This window comes from Prionailurus viverrinus, chromosome C1, assembly GCF_022837055.1.
Source record: "Prionailurus viverrinus isolate Anna chromosome C1, UM_Priviv_1.0, whole genome shotgun sequence".
Taxonomy (NCBI): domain Eukaryota; kingdom Metazoa; phylum Chordata; class Mammalia; order Carnivora; family Felidae; genus Prionailurus; species Prionailurus viverrinus.
The window spans coordinates 174,377,460-174,398,953 of record NC_062568.1 but is presented as its reverse complement, the minus strand read 5'-3'; the positions used below and the strand labels follow the sequence as shown (position 1 = coordinate 174,398,953).

The following is a 21,494-nucleotide window of genomic DNA, read 5'->3' as shown; positions in this document are numbered from 1 at the left end:
CATTGCAAATGGCAAGATTTCATCATTTTTATGGCTGAATAATATTCCTTTGTATACAGAAAACACATCTTCTTTATCCATTTGTCAGTCGAGGGACATGTGGGCTCTTTCCATAATTCGGCTATTGTTGATAGCGCTGCTATAAACATCAAGGTGCAGGTGCCCCATTGAATCAGTATTTTTGTATCCTTTGGGTAAACACCTAGTAGTGCAATTGTTGGATCATAGGATAGTCCTATTTTTAACTTTTTGAGGAAACTCCATACAGTTTTCCAGAGTGACTGCATCAGTTTGCATTCCCACCAATAGTGCAAGAGGGTTCCCCTTTCTCCTCATCCTTGTCAACATCTGTTTCCTGTGTTGTTAATTTTAGCCATTCTGACAGGTGTGAGGTGGTAGCTCATCGTGGTTTTCATTTGTATTTCCCAGATGATGAGTGATGTTGAGCAGTTTTTCATGTGTCTATTAGCCATCTGGATGTCTTCTTTAGCAAAATATCTGCTCAGGTCTTCTGCCCATTTCTTCACTGGATTATTTGTTTTTTGGAGTTCAATAAGTTCTTCATAGATTTTGGATACTAACCCAAAATCTAACCCATAGATTTTGGATACATACCCTATTAGATAGGTCATTTGCAAATATTTTCTCCCATTCTGTTGGTTGCCTTTTAGTTTTGTTGATTGTTTCCTTTGCTGTGTAGAAGCTTTTTATCTTGATGAAGCCCCAATAGTTCATGTTTGCTTTTGTTTCCCTTGTCTCCGGAAATGTGTCTAGTAAGAAGCTGCTACAGCTGATGTCAAAGAGGTTGCTGCCTGTTTTCTCCTGTAGGATTTTGATGGTTTTGTGTCTCACATTTAGGTCTTTCATCCATTTTGAATTTATTTTTGTGTATGGTATAAGAAAGTGGTCCAGTCTGATTCTTCTGAATGTTGCTGTCCAGTTTCCCCAACACCATTTGTTGAAGAGACTGTCTTTTTTCTGTTGCATATTCTTTCCTGTTTTTTGAAGATTAGTCGACCATATAGTTACTTTTCTATTTAATTTTTTTTAATCCTTATCTTTGAGAGAGAGAGAGGCAGAGTGTGAGTGGGGGAGGGGCAGAGAGAGAGGAAGACACAGAATCAGAAGCAGGCTCCAGGCTCCAAGCTGTCTGCACAGAGTCTGACGCGGGGCTCGAACTCACAAACTGCGAGATCATGACCTGAGCCAAAGTCAGACGCTTAACCGACTGAGCCACCCAGGCACCCCGTTACTTTTCCATTTAATAATGTATTAAGAAAATTGTCTTACACTGTTAAAAAAAAAAACTCTACCCTGAGAGATATAGAATGAATAAATAAATATGTTCATGAAACTTCATAGCATTTCATGGAATGCTATAAGGAGGCCCACTTCATCCATCTATCTGTTCAATAAATATTGTCTCCTATGTGCTAGGCCCTCTTCTAGATGACCATTTCTGTATCCTAGGGTATGTGGCCATCTGGCCACCTTACAATGGACTTTCTTTTCTTTACAGATGAAGGATTTGTTGATGTTTTTTCCATTATTTCCCACCTACAAAATCTTTCTAAACATTTTTTTCTCTTAATTACCACCCCCATAAATTTTAATACCAGTTATATTATGTATTTGCTTTTATACTGTTTATTTCTGTGTTTTATACGTTTTTTAAAAAGTAAGCTTTTTTCCACCCCCCAAGAATCACTTTTCACCCTCTTGTGGGCGATATCACCCTCTTTGAGAAACCTTTTCATTTCACAGTTGAAGAAACTGATGCCAGAGAAGGGAAAGGATTGCCTCAAGGTCATTTAGTTCAGACCCCTGGAGTCCAAAGCAGATCTCAGGGCTGCTGGTCCTTCACTCTACACTGCCTCAAACATATCCATGGAGGCCACTGTTACCCCCTCCCTCACCATCACTCCTGCCTTTGCTTCCCCAACTCAGGGCTCCCTCCAAACTCAGGCCCTCAACTTTCTAAGAGTGAGATTATCTATACCTAAGTATCCAGGTGCCTCCTAGACTCAGCCATGGACCAATCCATTAGGAAACCGAAAGGCCCAGTTGGGGCTTCCCTCACAGAGTCCAGCATTAAGGGACAAGCACTACTCAGCTCAGGTCTTCGCTATGGGCCAGCAGATCACACCGCAGCTTCCTGGGAGGTTCAGCTCCATCACCTTTTCCAAATGCAAGACAAGCATAAAACTACTGCAGCAATGAACAACAAAAAAAATCAACTTGGAAATAATTAAACAGTGAGGCAGCCACCCATAATGATATTCTGCAGCACACTTTGGGGACAGTTTGCTGCAAAAGCGCCCGAACACTCCGGTTGTTTAATTAACATTGAAACGGCAGTTCCACAAGAACTAAAAACCCTGTTAATTTATGTGTCTCTTAATGATGCTCATTTAAATACTGTCAACTTTCCCTCGGTTTAATATTCATGATTTTGAGTCATTAAAACACCATGATCAGCTGGGGAGGGGGGATGTCTCTCTCATCTACCCAGAAACACAAACTGTCTGAAGACAACAATTTCCAAATTCCTACCTTTTTACCCCTCTCCCCAAATGTTCAGCCTCTTAGAGAAGCTACAAACCAGTTGGAGCATTTTCAGAGCTGCAGGCAGTACAGGGGGCTGAGTGTAGTTTATCATTTACTGCCCATCTCCCTTCAGAACCAACAGGCCCTCTCACATTTTCAGCAGTCACATAGCTGGGGAGCTCAGCTGGCAAATACAGGCTCTTGATATGCACCAAGAGGCCAGTCTCCAAACCCCAGAGTGCTGAACTATTTCAAACAAGACTAGGAGACACGAGTTACCCTGAAATGTATTTCTAGAAGAAAGGGACATTTGGGTCAGAATACGATGCTGATGAGGTGAGAAGGCATACATAGAGTTTAGAAGGGGCTGTGGACACCCTTGTAGGAAACACACAGAGTCAATGCAAGGCCCCACTTGGGAGCTACACACACATAATGGAAGCTATGGGTTAGCCATTACAAAAACCCAGGCTCACCATGCACAAATACTCACTGAGACACATGCAAATTCTATGAAAGCATGTGGAAATCAATAAGGAAAATTCAAATCAATCCAATTCAGGATTACCAAACTCTGATAATAGCCCACATGCTATACCTAATTTTCTAAACTGATTGAGTAAGGAAGACAGAGATAGAAAAATGAATGCGTAGTGACCAAGAGTCATTCACCATGATAAGAAGAGCCAATGTAGATGTGGATGGGAGGGTTTTAGGATCCCAGAGAAAGGGGCACATGTGTAGAAAGTGGGTCTGGCACCAGAACACTAGGCTGACACTCAGGAGGTACTTCCTAAATGCTAGTTCCCATCTTTTCACAAGATTTCTCTCTGTAAGACCCCTTCACAACACTGGATTCTACTTTCAATAAACTAAAAACATGGGAGTAAGTCAAATCTACCAGCATTTCTTTTTTTTATATATCCTCAAGACAGATAAGTGGTAAGTGTCATGGGAGCTGACTGGAGCAGGAGACAAAACACTGACTTCAATGCCACCCAGAACAGGGTTCCTTTTAGGAACCTGGGTAAAGTCAGTTAATAAATAAATATAAGTCTAGTTCCTCATCTGCAAAGCAAAGACATAGTCCCCAATATCATTTTTTTAAGTACCTGTTAATAGGTGTGTCTTCCCACTAGAATGTGAGCTATCTGAAGGCAGGAACAATGTCTGATTTCTCTCTGTATTTTTAGAGTATGGCACATAGTAAGGACTAGATAGTTGTTGAACTGAACTGAACTATTAACTTCACAGGGATGTTGTAATGAATAAATGAAATAAATATGTAAAGAGAAATCAGTCATGCTCAATAAATTACTTGAGACCGACCACAGGATCAAGGAAGACTTCAAGAGTTTGAATTTAAAATGGATCTCAAAGGGTGGTGTAAAGTGGACCAAAAAGAAAAGTGTCTTCAGTTGAAAGAGCAGAGTGCATAAAGAGCCAGGCCACAGAAGCCCAGCCCTGCCTGTCTCCTTCTCCCCTAGTTCCACCCACAGACCTCCCTGCACATATCATGCTCTTTCACAACCCCCTTTCCATCCTCATAATAATCTGTTCTCCTTCAATCAGCCAGCTAACTCCTACCTAGGCTTCAAGAACTGGTTCTGCAGTCTCCTTTTCCAGGAAGCCTCCCCTGATTGCCAACTTCCTTCTGGTGCCCTCTCTGGAGTCCTGCAACCCCTCTAATCCAGCTGCATTACACCGTATGGTCATCACTATTTATATGCCTGTCTTCTCACTTGGAGGGAAAGGACTGCTTCTGAGTGGTCACTACATACCCAGTGCCCAGCCCCAAGGCTGACACAGAAAAGTTTTTGCCTAGTGGATGGGATGGCAAGCAGCCTGAGTAGGAATGGTGATTAGAGAATAAGGCTCTCAAATCCACTGTGCACAGACAAGTGTCAATAGTGGCCACCAGGGCCAAGCCACCAAGGCCTGGGCCAAGCCAGCTTTTTCCTCTCCCTCCCCCCACCCACCATCCAATAATCATCCATAAAGGAGCCCTATTGTCTAATAGGAAGGATTATGTTCCATCCCTCTACCCTCTCTGCCACCTCTATCCCCATCCCACTGCCCTGCCTCAGGCCCCACCAACTCTCCCTGCCTCAGGCTGCTGCTCCCAGCAATCCTTGTAGTCCATTCACTATGCATAGCCAGAGAAAGTGAGCTAACAACCAGACTTCTGCAAAAGGAAATCTGACTGCTCTGCCTGACCCAAAGACCCTGTGGGATATGAGCACAGCCAGCCCCTGCTCTTCCCCTCATCATTTCTCAAATCTGCTGGCTCCACCCATTCTCTCCCTCCCCTCCAGGCCTTTCACCCGCTGCTTTCTCTGCCCAGAAAATGCCTTCTCCTCCTCACCTCCCCTTTTCCCAGATAACATCTCTTCACCTGTCAATTCTTAGCTTCCATGTCACCTCCTCTAGGAAGCCTTTTCTGGTCCCCCTCAGGCTGGGCCAGGCCTTCTCCTGTCTTCCCTGGATGTCTCTCCTAAGACTCTCAGTGTGTGTCAGTTGAAAGGGAAGGTACTCAGGTGGTCACATTATGGGAATGGAAAGAGTCCTCTGTGGATCCTGCTCTTTTTCAGTTTATTTCACTCCCAGGACCACCTCTGAGTAGACCCCCACCCCAGTACTGAGTGGGCTTTGCCAGGGGGAGGGGAGCTGCCCGAGCAACAACGCCTTCCTCCTGACCTTCTGCCTCTGCAGGTTCCCGTGATTCACTGATGGAAAACATCCACCCCTTCTGGGCCTCTTCCTTATTTCATCACTTTAATAAATTAAGAACAGATTGAAAAGCAGGAAACATTGTCTCCTGGGCCCCAGCACCCACATTCCAACTCAATTACAGGATTTGTTTTTCGGGTCTGGCCAGAGGCAGCTGGGATGCGGCAGAAAGAGGGAGAGAAAGAGTTTGAACCAAGAGGCCAGAGATGGCAATTCAGATCCCATCTCAGTTGCTGACCAAGGGCCTCAGGCCCATCCATTCACCCCTCTGAGGTTCCTCATTCATGTCTGGAAAATGGGAGATAACAATGACACATCCCTCACAGGGCAGGGGCAGCATGTCAAATGAGATTGGGAGTGTAAAAATGCTTTGTAAACAGTCAAGTCCTAGACCATGTGAGAAATAGATTACTGCCAATTCTCTTGGTTAAAGCTAATGTGGCATCAGACCCCCTCCTGCCTAATAACTTGGCTCTAGGACTTTGAACTGAAACTCCTGAATTCCTTGAGCAAGGGTCTCCTTCATTCTCCCACTCCTTGAAATTAGCACCAGGAAGAGGGATTCAGTGGATCTTTAGTCATATATTCAACTGTTGTTCTTGCTGTTTTCAGTTGACATCCAGAGTGCTGTGTTGGAAAATAAAATGGGAGGTGGGGGGGGGGGGGTCCTCAGTGGAAACTAGGAGACACAGCTTTTCTCCTGACTGCACTACTTGATTTCTTGCCAATTGCGTCAGTTTTGTGGTTTGCAGTTTCGGTTTCTCCATGTATAAAATGAGGGCGAGGGGGAATGAGTTAATAATCCTTGTCTTGATAACCTCACAGGGTGGCGATTAAGATCAAATTAGACCTTTTACAAGCTGTAAAGCTCTATACAAATGTAAACTGCTGTTAAAAGGATATTAATAATTCAATTATTATAATAGTGACTAAGTAGTGATGAAGAAGGAGAATATTCCAGCTAGATGATAATATCTCTTTCAGCAAAGAGAATTGCATGGCTTTTCTTGATCACCTCTCCTGAGTTTCTTACAGGAAACTCTCCTGAGTTTCTATGATAGTGAAGTTCTTCCTTCTCTAATCCAATTATCTCATGCTTTAGGTTAAGCCATTCTCATTTTCTGCTCTCACTTGGAAAGGAGAATAAGGTCACCACATCCTTTCCAAAAACTTCTACCCAGTTTAAGACCATTCATAAGACACACTTCTTCCTTCTAACATGTCATCTGAAAAGAGCACATTGGAGGAAAGTGGTAAATTCTGTTTTGGAAAGGTGGGTCAGAGGTGCATGTAGATCTTTCAACTGAGATGCACAATAGGCTAGCTGGAAATAAAGTCTGGAGGTTCAACAGAGTGCTCTGTGCTGAAAATAGTGGTTTAGGAGACCTCAGAATAAAAGTGGCAGCTGTATAGCTTCAATCTTATTAAACTACTCTCCATTTCCTGGGCCAGCCATCCACTCTCATGCCTCTCTACCTTTGCTCTTGCTGTTTTTTCTGTCCAAAATGACATATTCCCTTTATCTGCCTGTGAGATACTATGCCTCACCTCCAGAGAAGCCCTAACATTGCTAGAGATTTCACTTACCCTTCAACAAAGTGTTGGAATCTAGCTTTTTATGTTGCAGGCACTGCACAAGATGCTTTGCTAACTCCATCCTATTTAGTTCTCACAACATTGCTATAAGTTCATTATCTTCACTTTACATATGAAAAACTAACCTGTCCAAACCTGTGCAGATGGCTTCTGGTATAACTATGATTCAAACCCAGATCTTTGGATAACAGTTCTAGAGATATTGCCACCAGATTCTGCCAACAACTACGATAGCAAGAGATGTAAGGCAGGGGTGCACTAGCTTCCAATTCTGAGACTGACACTCAGATTCAGACAGCAGCCTGGCCTGAATTTAACAGTTACTCTGTTTGGGGGGTTGAATTGGCCCGGCAAAATCAGCTGGTCATATGCCAGGGCTCTCTTATGCTTCAAGAGGTCTTTCCAGAAGTTGGCCTCCCTTGTAGCTCTCCATGGTACTGACATGACTTACATCTGCCAGCCCTAAAAGCCTGACACATTCTCCCCATAGGCACTATTTCCCCAAGTGTGTCCCCCATCTCCAACTTCAAATTTTGTTTTTCCCTATGCCAGATACTCCTCTCTCACATACCTAGTGAGTTTCTCATCATTCTTCAATACTTGGCTCCCATTGGCTTTCCAAGGTGAAGATGCCACATTAGCTTTTTAGAAAGAGTTCTTGGATACCTTCTATGTATCAGGCACTGTGGTGATGACTTTCACAGGCAATACCTCTTATTACATACTAACATACTCTATGGCTTACTTACATATTATACTTATTATTTATTGTCTGTCTTCCACCACAAGGCCCACAAGGGCAAGGATTATTGTCTGTCCACTGATTTATTCTTGGTAACTAGAAAAGTGCCTGGCACATAGTAGTTGGGCAATCAATAACTGCTGAATGATTAAATAATTACTAAGGTATAGACAACAAAAAATATTAAAAAAGCATTATGATTGCATTTCATATAAAAGGGCTTGGGGAAAATGTCTTCCCCTTGGTGTTTCTTGTCCCCTTCCAGGTCCAAACTCACAGTGGGCACTGAGAGAACTGAAATGTCAGAGCCAACCTGGATAGAGATCAGAGCTTTTTACAAGGGATTGGTAGAATGAGGAGCCATTGTTCACCTACACAAGTAAATCTCAGAAGAATATATAGTCTTCAGTTGATGCCATTGAGACGCTCAACTTCTATTTATTTTTTAAATGTGTATTTATTTTTGAGAAAGAGAGAGACAGAGTGCAAGCATGGGGGTAGAGGTAGGGCAAAGAGAGAGGGAGACACAGAATCGGAGGCAGGTTCCAGGCTCCAAGCTATCAGCACAGAGTCCAATGCAGGGCCCAAACCATGAACCACAAGACCATGACCTGAGCAGAAGTTGGTCATGAGCCACCCAGATGCCCCAAGACTCTCAGCTTTTAAAAAGGAGAACTGGGGGCGCCTGGGTGGCTCAGTCGGTTAGGCGTCCGACTTCGGCTCAGGTCACGATCTCGTGGTACGCGAGTTCGAGCCCCGCGTCCAGCTCTGGGCTGATGGCTCAGAGCCTGGAGCCTGCTTCCGATTCTGTGTTTCCCTCTCTCTCTGCCCCTCCCCCGTTCATGCTGTGTCTCTCTCTGTCTCAAAAATAAATAAACGTTAAAAAAAAAAAACAATTTAAAAAGGAGAACTGATACCAACAGAAAGTTGTTAGTCACAAAATCTTTAAAGGAGTTTACTATGGTGGAAATAGGATGTATTGAATGAGCTCTACTCTTATTTATGTGACTCAGTGCATCCTGGCATCAGAGTTTAACCTGAAATCACAGTTAGAGCTCAGTATCTGCACAGAGACATCTCAGTCTGATAACAGGGTTCAGGTTTGTGTATGGGATCAGAGTTTAGTGAGTGGGTCCAAATCAATTAAGCCATTAAATCAAATAATATACACAAAATACTTGTACCAAAACTCGATCCCATTTGGTGAAATCCTTAATAAATCAGTCCCTCTTCCCCCAAATTAAATGGAATTCTACACAATTTTAAATGTTCCCTTATTAACCTTCTTCTTTCCTGGGCTCCTTTCTCTTCTTTAAGGAGCCCTTCTGGAGGTGCCTACATTAGGAAGGATCTGGAACATTATGATAGTAATTTTGGATTTTGTTTTAAAGATTATGAGAGTTAAAAGAGCCAGGGATAGATTCCAGGAATCCTGACCTCTTCATCACTGTCCTCCACTCTGTCTACCAACCCTGCAAATTCCATACCCCAAGGCCTGGAGCTAGACACACATTTTCTTAAAAATGTCCCTATTTACTGCCTCCCTGGGAACTTCCACTTGTAGGCAAGATGGAGTAATAGGGATAGGGTTTATCTTATTACCTGAAACAACAACAACAACAACAACAACAACAACAACAACATCCAGACAAAGATATGCAACAATGGTTTTCAAGACAGTTCATGACAAGCAACAAAAGACAAAGACCCCCTGAGAACAAGACACAAGCAAGGCAGACCTTACAACTTCCCCAGCTTACTTCACTGAGAGAGATTCTAGGCTTCAGAACAGGGAGGGAGAACCCAAGGACAATCTGATGGACTCCCTGATTTGGAAGTCAGAGCTGACAGTCCAAGGATAGCAAGACAGTGAGAGTTCATAAGACAGAGCACTCGAGAGAGAGAGAGCACTGCACAGAGAGAAATACAGAGATCTATAGAGGTTTCACCTCAAGTATTGAGTGCATATGTGTGAGGAAACTACACGAGGCACAGGAAAGATCCATTAGTTCCCACCATTCACACAGCATCAAAAATAGTACCTGTTCTCCCCAAGAAACTTGAAGAAAAAAACGATTATAATTCACAGAGCATGGGTAGAACATTCAGAAGGGTCTTACCTCAATAATGGGTATTAATTAGCTCTAGACTAGAAGATGCTCTGGTCCTGCCTTAAAAACCTTCAAATCAGGGGCGCCTGGGTGGCACAGTCGGTTAAGCGTCCGACTTCAGCCAGGTCACGATCTCGCGGTCCGTGAGTTCGAGCCCCGCATCAGGCTCTGGGCTGATGGCTCAGAGCCTGGAGCCTGCTTCCAATTCTGTGTCTCCCTCTCTCTCTGCCCCTCCCCCGTTCATGCTCTGTCTCTCTCTGTCCCAAAAATAAATAAACGTTGAAAAAAAAAATTAAAAAAAAAAAAAACCTTCAAATCAAAACCCAAAAGGATCAACTGTTTACAAGTATCTTAACTGCATCCCAGAACAAAGCTCAAGAATATTTTACAAAACTCAAAAAATATCCAGCCCCCAACAAGGTAAAATTCAGTGTCTAGAACCTAGTCAAAGATCACCAGGCATGCAAAGAAGCAAGAGAATATGACCCACACTGAGGAGAAACATCAATCAGAACTGACACAGATATTAGAATTAGGAAACAAAGACATAAAACAGACACACAATTATATTCCTTATGTTTAAAAAGTTTAAATAAAGTCATGGAAGATACAAACAAAAGGCTCAAATTTTAAACTTCTAAAGGTGAAAACTGTGAGGTCTGAGATAAAAAAATACATTGGGTTGAAGGCAGATTAAACCCTACAGAAAAATCTGTTAGTGAAGTTGAAGAACTAGAAATAGAAGCTATTTAAGGTGAAACACAGAAAAAATAACAGGCAATTTTAAAATGAGAAGATCATCAATAACCTGTGGGGCAACTTCATTCAACCTTAAATATGTACAGTTAGAGCCCATAAAGGAGGGGAGAAGACAGAAAAATTATTTGAAGAAATTATGCCTGAAACTTTTTCCAAATTTGATGAAGACTGTAAACTCACAGATCTACGAAGCCCAATGAACCCCAAACACAAGAAAAATGAAGAAAACTATATCAAGACACATCATAATCAAATTTTTCAAAACTAGTAATAAAAGAAAATATTAAAAGTAATCATAGGCAAAGGAAACATCATATACAGAGGAACAAAGATGAAGTGAAAACAGATTTCTCATCAGAAACAATGCAAACCAAAAGACACTGAAGTATCATCTTTAAAGTATAGAAAGCAAGCTGTCAACCTATAAGAATACGTAGTGAAAATATCTTTCAAAGGAGAAAGTAAAAGAAAATTTTTTTCAGACACACAGAATCTGAAAGAATTCATCACCAACAAAACAGCACTATAAGAAATGTTGTAGGCAATACTTTAGTCGGAAAGAAAATGAAACCAGATAGAAATAGAAATCTCCAAAATGGAATGAAAAATATGAGAAATGGCCACTACATGGGTAAATGTACAAGATTTCTAAATTATTGTTTAAATCCCTTTAAAAAAATAGTTGACTTTAGGGGGTATAGAGTTTTAGCTTTATAAGATGAAATGAGTTATGGAGAAGGATGGTGATGGTTGCACAGCATTATGAATGTGTTTAATGCCACTGAACTATACACTTATAATGGTTAAGATGGCTAATTTTAGGTTATATGTATTTTACTACAATAAGAACTAAATTTTACTACAATAAGAATTAAAAAATCATTGTTTAAACAAAAATAATAACAATGTATTGCAGTATTTATAAGTAAAATGTATGACAAAGTCAGCCTAAATGTCAGGAGAGAAGAAATGGAACTATATACTATTTTAAGAGTCCTATACTCTATCTAAAGTGCTACAATCTCACTTGAAGGTAATGCAATGTTGAAGATATATACTATAAACCCTAAAGCAGCCACTACAATACATACCAAAGAGTTAATAAGCCAACAAAAGAGATGAAATGGAGCCATGAAAAAATGCTGTCCATCCAAAAGATGATAGGTGTAAACCTACCCCACTCTGCATCAATAATTACATGAAATGTAAATGGCTCCCTGCCTCCCTGGGCCTGTTGAAATGACCATATGAAGAGCACTCATCTCTCATAGCTGGATTCAATCCTCAAAGCCATCTCTGAAATAGATCACAGTTATTGTCTCCTACCACAGATTAGGAAACTGAGACCTCCTCTGGGAAAGTAACTTGCTCAGGTCAACAGCAAGTTAGCAAATGAATCACCACCCTCCTTCTTCCCAAATCAAAGCTGCTTCAACCCAACCCTAAAACAGACTCCTCCCTTCAGAAACTCATTTATTCCTATCCACCCCCACCTCTTCTCTCTCTCTCTCTCCCTCAAAAGAAGAAATACAATTTGACATGAATTAATGATGAGCCTGCCTGGCCAATTACCAGGGCTAAGTGCCCTCCTGCTGGGAGCGGCTCCCACAAAGCACTAAGTGATGTGGGCCAAGCTGAGCCCCCCCTCCCCCAGCCAGTCCCAGCGCCCTCCTGGGTCCAGGCTTAGAGGAAGCAGCTTTCCAATTAGCTCTTGCCAGACAGACTGGCTTCTCTACACAGCAAATTGGGTTACAGAGCTCTCCTCCAGCTGGCCTCGTTGTCTGGTCCCACTCGCCCCAGCAGAGAGGAAGCTAATCAACTGTGAGGCCAAGCCTGCAGGTTTCAGGCATCCATGAAGGAAGGTCCATGCAGACCTCAGCCCTGTCCCACTAAGGTGGCATTCCATAGCCGAGTAGATTTCCCCTATAATGGACAGATAATGGCCTCAGAGCCCTGGAATCCAGGCTTCAGAGCTAAACAGAGCAAACAGTGCTCAAGGGAAAGAACCCCGGTGTCCTATACTTTCACCAATCTCATAGCCACTTCCAGGAATAATGTAGGAGGTTGCTGGGCTTTTTTCTTTCTTACTTTTCTAGCACGTCAACGATAGCCCAGATGTCACTTGAATTTGAAGGGAAACGTGAGGAAAGGGGAGCCTGGGACCTCATGGCGATGTCTTAGACTCCGTGTTCCCTCTTTCTGGACCAGCCACGGGGCTCTGACGAGGGCCTGTCCTGCTGCTCAGCTGCTCCCTCTAGTGGGCATTGCCACATCACAGTGCTGAGCACCACTTCCCTCCACCGCCCCCCCCCACCCCCGCCAGAGCGAAAATACAGGCTCAGCACTTAACAGTTTAAGCAATAATTTCAGAGACACTGTCACACAAGTCCTCACAATCACTCTGTAAAGTAGCTGAGCAAGTGTTGTGGTTCCCATTTTAGAGATCAGGAAGCACGTTTGGACAGATGAGGAGAAAGCTCAGAGTCAGTGTGAAGCAGGGCTGGTCCTAAAGCCCAGGTCTCTCTCCTAACCCTAACCCTAACTGGGAATGCTCTCAGCCGCCTTTCACTGACAGTGTGTTTTACTTACCCTGCAGGCCTGAGGGTTGGGTGTGCCCTCTTATAGACTGTAACCCTCACCCTTACACAATATGCACATTGCAGTTAGACTGAGCAACAGGGAAGGGTCCTAGCACCACATACCCCCTAACCATCATACCAGCTAGCCAGCCAACACATACTTGTGAGCATCTAGCATGATCCAGGTGATAGGGACTCCAAAGTGAATTAGACCAACTCCCTGTCCTCAGGGACCCCACAGGCCTATTGAGAAAATAAACAGGTAATGGCAATGTTGTATGAACAGTGCAACGATGGGGGTGGCACAGAGCCTGGGAGGTATACAGGACAGGCTCTTGGCCCAGAGGAGAGGTGACACCTGACCTAACCAGAAGAGCCAGTAGGAATCCACTGGCAAAGATGGAGGGCTGAGCAGGTAGAGAATATTCCAGGCAGAAGAAATTGTTTTTAAAAAGAGAAGTCACAGGATGTCTTCAGAAAACTTTTCAGTCTGGCTGTAGCCTAGAGCATGAGGGTGCAGAGAGGCATGGCATGGGACTGAGATGCAGCAGGGTCAGACCATGAGACTCCCTGCATGTCCAGCTGCACAGGTCAAGGCTTTGTCAGAGTCAGCTCCCTATGAAGTGGTGGCTGCAATCCCATAGCTAGGTAGGTTTATGGCCAAATGTTCTTATACCCATCAGGGAGCTGAGCAGAGACAGGGCCTCTGGGGAGTGAGCAGCTGGTGATGCTGAAAAGCGTCTGCCAGGAGAATTCAGCTGTGAACACTTCCCATTCCCAAGAGGTCAAGAGGCCCTGTTGTTCCTCCCTAGTGGAGGCCCTGAGATCACACTGTCATCCATAATTCAGTCAACAAACACTCACTGGGCCTCCTGTCTGTGCCAGGCTCTGAGCTAAGCTCCAGGGGCACAGAAATAAAAAGACATGGTTCTTGCCCTTGAGAGAGATGTACAGTCCTGGGGGAAAGGGAGCCAGAGGGGAACAGACTGGGAATTTATCACAGTGTAGTGAGATGGAAGATGGGTACAGAGGAGGAACAGCAAATCTTATATGGGAGCCAAAGGGGTGAGGGGATTTGAGCTAGGCTTTAGAGTATAGGTAGGCATTTGCCATGCAGGAAAAGGAATTGTAGGAATCAGAAATGGTACATAAAGCATAAAGTCATGAAGGCACATTGAGGAACAGGGAGAAGCAGACAGTGGCTGTGTGATGAGCTGCCTGGTCAGACCTTGGGAAACTAGACTTGCCAAGCCAAAAAGCTGGGATGCTCGCCTAGTCAGGTTTCAGTTTTATAAAGGTGACTCTGGCAGAGACCAAGTGGCTGAAGCAGAGGGCTAGAGTGGAAGGATTGGATCCAAAAGGCAGTACTGAGGCAGAATTGACAGGGCCAGGGGCCAGATGGACTGACTGTCTATAGGAGGAAACATTCATTTGTATTTTGCTCTTTTAATTGCCATGTTCTGCTAAGCAAACCTCTTCTGCAGCGCACATGTGAATATTCGATAAGCTAGGGTAAGTGAAAATCCCTAGTATGCACACCCCCACCCCCACCCCCAGTAAACATGAAGTCAACACTCAGTGAGGATCTACTGTAGCTGACTCCCTCTACATGATTCAAGGAGTGAGTAGATGAATGAGTAATAAACAAACAAATGGATGAAGGAATTGGTGACCTGTGGACCCCCAGCAGGCAGCATCAGAGCCACACAAGTCTCTATGCCAAAAGTCCTGGGGAGATGCTATCCAGGAAACTAGCTTGGTAGTATGTGTTGCTTAGGGAGGCTGGGGGTGGGGGTGGGGGGTGTGGTGGTGGTAGAAGCACGGGGAGTAAATTTCGGAGTTTGCCTTGGGGCTTGGGGTCCGGTTGACCCTCTCTAGCCTTCATTCTTTTGGCTTGTATCAGGCAATGGAGGGTTGACGGGTCTACACCTGACCTAAGGAGACTCCATCTCTGGAATACAGGTTTGGATGTGGCTGTCCCACCCTCACTGTGGCAAACCTCAATAAGTCAGAAGATAACCTGTGAGAAATGGAAGAAACCTCAGGGGAGTAATTGACATCACTTAGTCCTATGATGCATAGGCACTGTGCAAGGTACATTATACCTACTATCTCATTAAATACAGCAGTCCTGAAAAGAAGGGAGTCTTATTGACATTTTACTGATTAGGAAACTGAGGCATGGAAAGGCCTAACCTTTCTTAGGCCATCAAATAATATCCTGGACCAAGTCCACCAACTTATCCGTAATTAAAGCATTAGGGCATCTGGGTGGCTCAGTCTGTTAAGAGTCCAACTTTGGCTCAGGTCATGATCTCACAGTTCATGGGTTTGAGCCCCGCATCGGGCCCTCTGCTTATGGCACAGAGCCCGCTTTGGATCCTCTGTCCCCCTCCCCCACTCGTGTGCATGCTCTCTCTCTCTCAAAAATAAACATTTTAAAAAACAATATAAGATTAAATAGCATTATAGAAAGTTGGAAAAACAGAGAAAAAGTGCTTACAATTTTATCATCCTAACATAGCAGCTGTTCTTTCACATAGCTCCGATATACTTGGTACATACTTGAGGTTTTATTATTCGTGAAATTTTGTCTTACTTTTTTCCTTATTTAACACTGTAACATAAGTATTTTTCCAGACTACTATGTCACCTTCAGAACCACTATTTTTGATGGCTTCAGACTGTCAAACCAGGTGTAAACACCAGATTTTATTTAACCATTTCCCATAGTTGGGTACTTAAATTGCTTCCAATCATTTGATATTATAATCAATCTTTTCTTTTATTAGAATTGCCTTTTTGTAGCAGTATTATTTCCTTAGGGCAGATTCCCAGAAACAGAAATACCAAGTCAGAGGGTTTGAACATTTTTAAGGCTTTTGATATCTGCTGCAGATAACTTTCTCATGGGATCTTTCTACTTCATTCCCCATATCTGGATGCCTTCTTTAACTCTCTTTCAAGCCCCCTTTCCCTAACACAGCACCTCCCTCACCCTCAGTCCCTCCTTATCTGTGAGGTGGAGCTAATGACCCTCCCCTACTAACCTCATGAGCTGTAGATAAAATGATTTAGAGACCCTCGTAAAGAATAGCAGGTTATACAGCATAGTGATTATATAGCACAACTTTTGGCACCAGACTACACAGCTCTGAAGCCCGTATCTGCCACTCCGAAGCTGTGTGACCTTGGGCAAGTTAATTAACCTCTCTGTACTTCAGTGTCCTCATCTGCAAAGCAAGAGTGATGAAAATAATAGCAACACCTTTGGGTTGTAGATGAAGCTTTAAGGAGTTATTTTGTGCAGAAAGCACAGTGAAAGCCATGGTTGTAATAAGGTGATGTATGATGTGGGAGGCAGCCATAGCAGAAAAGGCTTCAGCATTCCTTGCTATAGGGACTGCCCAGAGGGCAGGGGCCAGTAGCCAGGTGTCTGACAAAAGTACTTTCTGTGGTAACAACTCATCTAGCTCCATGGCAGTGACCATTACTCCCTCCCTGAAGCCTGCATAGTGCAAGTCTGGGTCTCTCTTACTCCCCCCTCCACTCCACCCTCTGGCTGCTGTGGCCTGATCTTATCCCTTTTTCATCAGGCTGCCTAACTGACCGGAAAATGCAAACGCATCCCTAAACGCGTGCAACTGCCCCCTCCCTCAGCCCTCTCCCCCTTCCGGGAAACCAGCCCCAGCGCCAGCCTGACGAGCAGCACTTAATTCTTTATTGAAAACCATTAACTGGAGTTCAGTTCTCTGAGCCCCAGTTTCAAATTACCCACAGGAAACGCCAGGCCGAGAGAGTGGCTTTCAAGGGCAGAGCCATCTCCTCTAAGAGACTGGCTCCAAGACCCTGACTGTGGGGACTCTTTTGAGAGACAATGACAACAACCACAACAGCAACAACAGCCATCAGTTTAATTCCTAGAAGCACAAGAACTGATGAAGCACCCTGCTCTTCTTCCTCTTCCTCTCCTTCTTCAGTAATAGCCCAGCGCAGTAGGCCTGGAAAGAAATATTATTGCCCCATGATGGATGAGAAAGCTGACAGCCATGGGATTGCAGGCAAGCAGGGTTGAACTGAGAACTTCAGATCTCCCCAACTGAGCCCTATCACCCTCCAGTCAACACCTCATGGGCTACCCACAGTAGGGAGACAGGTGAAGAAGATGGAACTGAGCCCTTGATGAGCTAAAGTCCTGATTGGGAGGGGAGACATGAAAAATGCCTAAACTAGAGCCTCAGAGACCCTAGTGCTACCTCTGGGCCTGCCACTAACTACCTGGCACATTGTGCGGTTAGTTATTATTCTGGGAATATGGACAGGAGTGAGGAAACTGAAGATTTCAAAATGTGTCTTCGGTCTTCTTTATCAAGATTTCTAACCAACCAGAAACTTCATTCATTCATTCATTCATTCATTCATTCATTCATTCATTCTGAATTGTTTACTGTCACCTATGTGCCTAGGCACTGAGCAAAGTAATTTGCAAATAGTACTCCCTGACTCCTCCAAACAGTCTTTGGAGGTAGGTAATATCACCATCCTCACTGCCCAATGAGGAAAGTGAGGCTCGTGGAGGAAAATGAGACTCATTCATGATTGTACATCAGTGGTAAGATCTGAACCCAAGTCAACCTGACTCCCTGATTCTTGCTGGTTTTTTGTTACTATTACAGTTACAGTTCTACAAAAAGTACACTATGGCTCCACAAGAGCACAGAGAGAATAAAGACCTGTGTGGGTCTCCAGGAAGGTTTTCCAGAAGTGGTGGCATCTGAGTTGAAGGATCAGTAAGACTTGGCCAAATGGGAAAGGCAGGGAAGAAGGTTCTGCAAAGGCACAAGAGCGCAGGCCAGGGCTAGTAACCATCCAAGGATATGGCACATTAAGACAAGTCAGGAATTGCTGAGCCATTGGAACTGAGCACAGAGGGTACAAAGGAACAATGCCCTCTGGGAATGCACAGTCCAGGAGAGAGACAGAAATGTATAAAATGACTTAGTATTTGAGGCAAACTGGGTAATTTTTATCTAAGAACAAAGAGCTATCTGCTTCTGTGTCTCACCTCCTGCTCACAGTAGCCCAAGAAGCCACTGAACAAGAGGGCCTGGGGCTGGGGGGCAGGTAAGAAGTTTTGACTTCAGAGACCAGGAGCCTGCTTCCCAGAGGTTGTGCAACTTACCACCTCTCTGAACCTCAGAAGGGGAACTTCTCTACAAAGCAGTCACCAATACCTGCTTCCCAGCACTGCACATTACTATACCTGATCCTAGTTAGAAAATAATAAAAAGATTGGATTTTATTCTAACTTACCTAATTATACAAATGTAGATGCTGAGGCTCAGAGGCATTAATAACTTGCCTATGGACACACCAGAAAATGCTTGATCTGAAATTTGATCTCATATCTGGTAGATTCCTCTGCCTACTGTCACTTCCACCCACAGATCCTAGTTTAGCCCTCTGGTGCCCAATGTAATAAGCCTGCTCCTCTGCCCACAATGCCCCTTTGGATGGATGAAGACAACAGCTGTGTCCCAAAATCTCTACTTCCCAGCCAAAAACTCCCAGATTTTCACAATATGATTTCAGCCCTCAACAGGGTTTAGCTGTCCTTGAGAAAGAAACAGGGAAGAATAAACAATAGAAGGAGCTCCTTAGTGCCCTGACCAGATGTGAAACATCCCCTGCCTCAGGACCAGCAGCCAGAATCGCACAAACTCCTCATGGAAAACAATAGTAACAGCCTGTTTGCTTTCCCCAGTCCATAAACTGTCACAGCCAAGCTGGACACCAGCTTTGAAACCCAAGGGACCTGTCTCCACCTAAACCTTGTCTCTTCTCTGCCCCAGATGGTCCTTATTTGAGCTGGATCCATTTTTTTGGCCACCTTGCTGAATGCGGTATACACTCATTCCAGAAAATGCTGACCTCTGCTCCAGGCCGCCTTGTCGGCAGTTTCCCAGACATGGCTCGACTGTTTATTTATTTATTTTTGTGTTAGCAAAGAGGAGAAAATCACATCGGCCTAAAATGAATACTAATGAAATGCCTTCGTTAGCTTCCTTTGTGATGAGAATGAAAAATCGGATTTCCGCAGAATTGCAAGCCATATATTTCTTTCCCCCAACCTTTTTTTTGTTTGCCCTTTCCTCTGATAGGAAGATTACGGACAGCCAAGAAGGAGAGTAAAGTCATTTCATAAAAAATATCTGCATTTTTAAGGGCGCCTTTGTTGCAGAGGGACGTGGCAGTGCAATTTCTCCAAACCCACTTTTCCCAGCCTGTAAAGCAAATGTACCTATTTGTCCTCTGCTGCAACAATGCCAGCTGCATTCAATCAACTGAGAAGCTGCAAGCCATAAACCTTCTTCCCCAGCTAGGGGGGTGAGGTGGGGGGAGGGAGCAAGCAAGAGAGGAGGCATGCCATAAAAATTCATCAGAATAATGTAGGGATGAGACGCGCTCCGATCGCCGGCAAGCAATCAACCAATCACTCATTCTGTGGCATTTACAGCACGTCTCATTCCCCTGTTCCTTAAGGACAATTGATTTTTCCTGATTCCATTAGCATAACGGCGTGGAAAATGTCTGCAGTGCAATATTTCTGGAAAGTTCCAACAAGTAGGCTGGGCACTGGAGTGTGACCATCTCCATAAAGCTTCCTCAGGCTCTGCGGCAGATATCACCACAGCCGCAGCAAAGTGCCCAGAGAGAATGATACAGCCTCCAAAACTTGGGGGCCAAGGGCACCTGAGGGGTGTCAGAGCAGGTAATTGGCACCAATATGAAACCCCTCAATTTCTCATTCCTGGACAAAGAAGCACTCTTTTCTGCAAGACGGGGTACTATGGGATGGTAAGGAACAAGCAAAATGCACCCAGCCCAGGAGGGGCTGAGTCACAGATCCTATGTCTACTTGCGGCCTTCCAAGTCTTCTGGATTTAGGAACTGAGAAAACAATACTTAATATAATTATTCCTTTGTGTGTGAACAGGAGGCTGCAGTAGTGGGTGCCCAGAAGCCGTTATTCTACTCCTCTGTCAGCTGGGTCCCCACCAAAACAGCATGTGCATGAAGAGGGAATGTGAGGAGTTTGGGGACATGCAGATCTGAATTCAAATTCTGGCTCTCCCTTTTATTTTGTGTGTGGCCATAGGCCACAGTTAATTGGCATCTCTGATCCTCTTCCATAAAGTTTCTTTTTATGGAAACTGGGGACCTCATTACTTCACAAGTTGTTGGGAGAATTAAATGAGAATATGTGAAAAGCACCTAGCATGGTGCTGATGCATAGTGACTGTTCAGCAAATCAAATTCTCCTTCCTCTCTCTATCCCCAAATTTCAATTCCCTCCTTTCCACCAGCAACACAGTTCTCTCACAGTGTCAGCTTCAGCTGGCAAGGTGGTAAATCTTTCAGTGCCAAAAGGAAACATGTAAAACCCAGGATATTTCCATCTACTGTTGCAAGTGAGATGAAAACCTGGCTGTGCCTTTTAGAATGAGCTTGGGGGGACTCCTTCCTCTTGCTCAGTCTCCTGAGTCAGCCCCTGCCTCTCTCTCACCCCCTCCTTTATTCTCACAATGCACCAGAGGGACCTTTCTAAAACACACATGTGACGTTTTCAAGCCCCTGCTTAAAACTACCCAGTAACTCCTCACTGCCATCTGGTCTCTCCAAGATTCAGCTCAGGCTGGGCCTCCTCCAGGAACCCTTCTTTGATCCCACAACCTTTGTGCATATCTCACACTCTGTTGTGATTATCTGTGTCCACGTTTTCTCCATCCTAGATGGTAGGTTCCCTAAGGTCAGTTTTCCAGTTCTGAGTCTCTGGCATCTCTCACAGCACCTGATACTTAATAGGTGTTTGGTTTATGTTGTTGAGAAAACCAACCTACAAAGGCAGTGCTGATCTCTTTGGCTAAGACTCTAAGCTTATTTCAGAATTTGTAGGCTGCTTCGGTGCTGGCCATGGTCCTGAATCCTTCAGTACTGAGGAGAGAAGGAAGAAGTAATAAAGAAACCCTGAGTATGGTGAAAACAATACACATTCATTCAGATCACCTCTAAACAAACAGTGTTTGCAGAGCATAAGGAAGGCAGGGATTCTGGGGGAATTAAGTTCCAGTCCTGGCTGTGCTGTGAATACTCTGCTCAAGACACAAAACCTTGCTGGGTCTCCATTTTTCTCATCTGTCAAATGTGAATTTGACCTTCCCGTGTCACAAGATTGTTCTAAGGATTACAAAGATGATGTCTGTGAATATATTTGTAACATTTCTCTTGTTAAAAAATGTTTATTTATTTTTATTTTGAGATAAAGAGAGACACAAAGAGTATGAGTGAGGGAGGAGCAGAGAGAGAGGGGAGAGAGAGAATCCTAAGCAGGCTCCATGCTGTCAGCACAGAGTCCAATGCAGGGCTTGA

At 44.1% G+C, this 21,494-nt stretch overlaps 1 long non-coding RNA gene across 1 annotated transcript in view; it reads right to left on the bottom strand.

The window, feature by feature from the left end:
* The window catches only part of LOC125173989 (uncharacterized), an 86,627-nt gene that overhangs the window by 57,611 nt on the left and 7,522 nt on the right, over positions 1 to 21,494 (bottom strand). Inside the window, exon 2 of the long non-coding RNA XR_007155214.1 lies at positions 20,966 to 21,059. This is a non-coding gene — a long non-coding RNA (uncharacterized LOC125173989). The remainder of the gene's footprint in view (positions 1 to 20,965; positions 21,060 to 21,494) is intronic.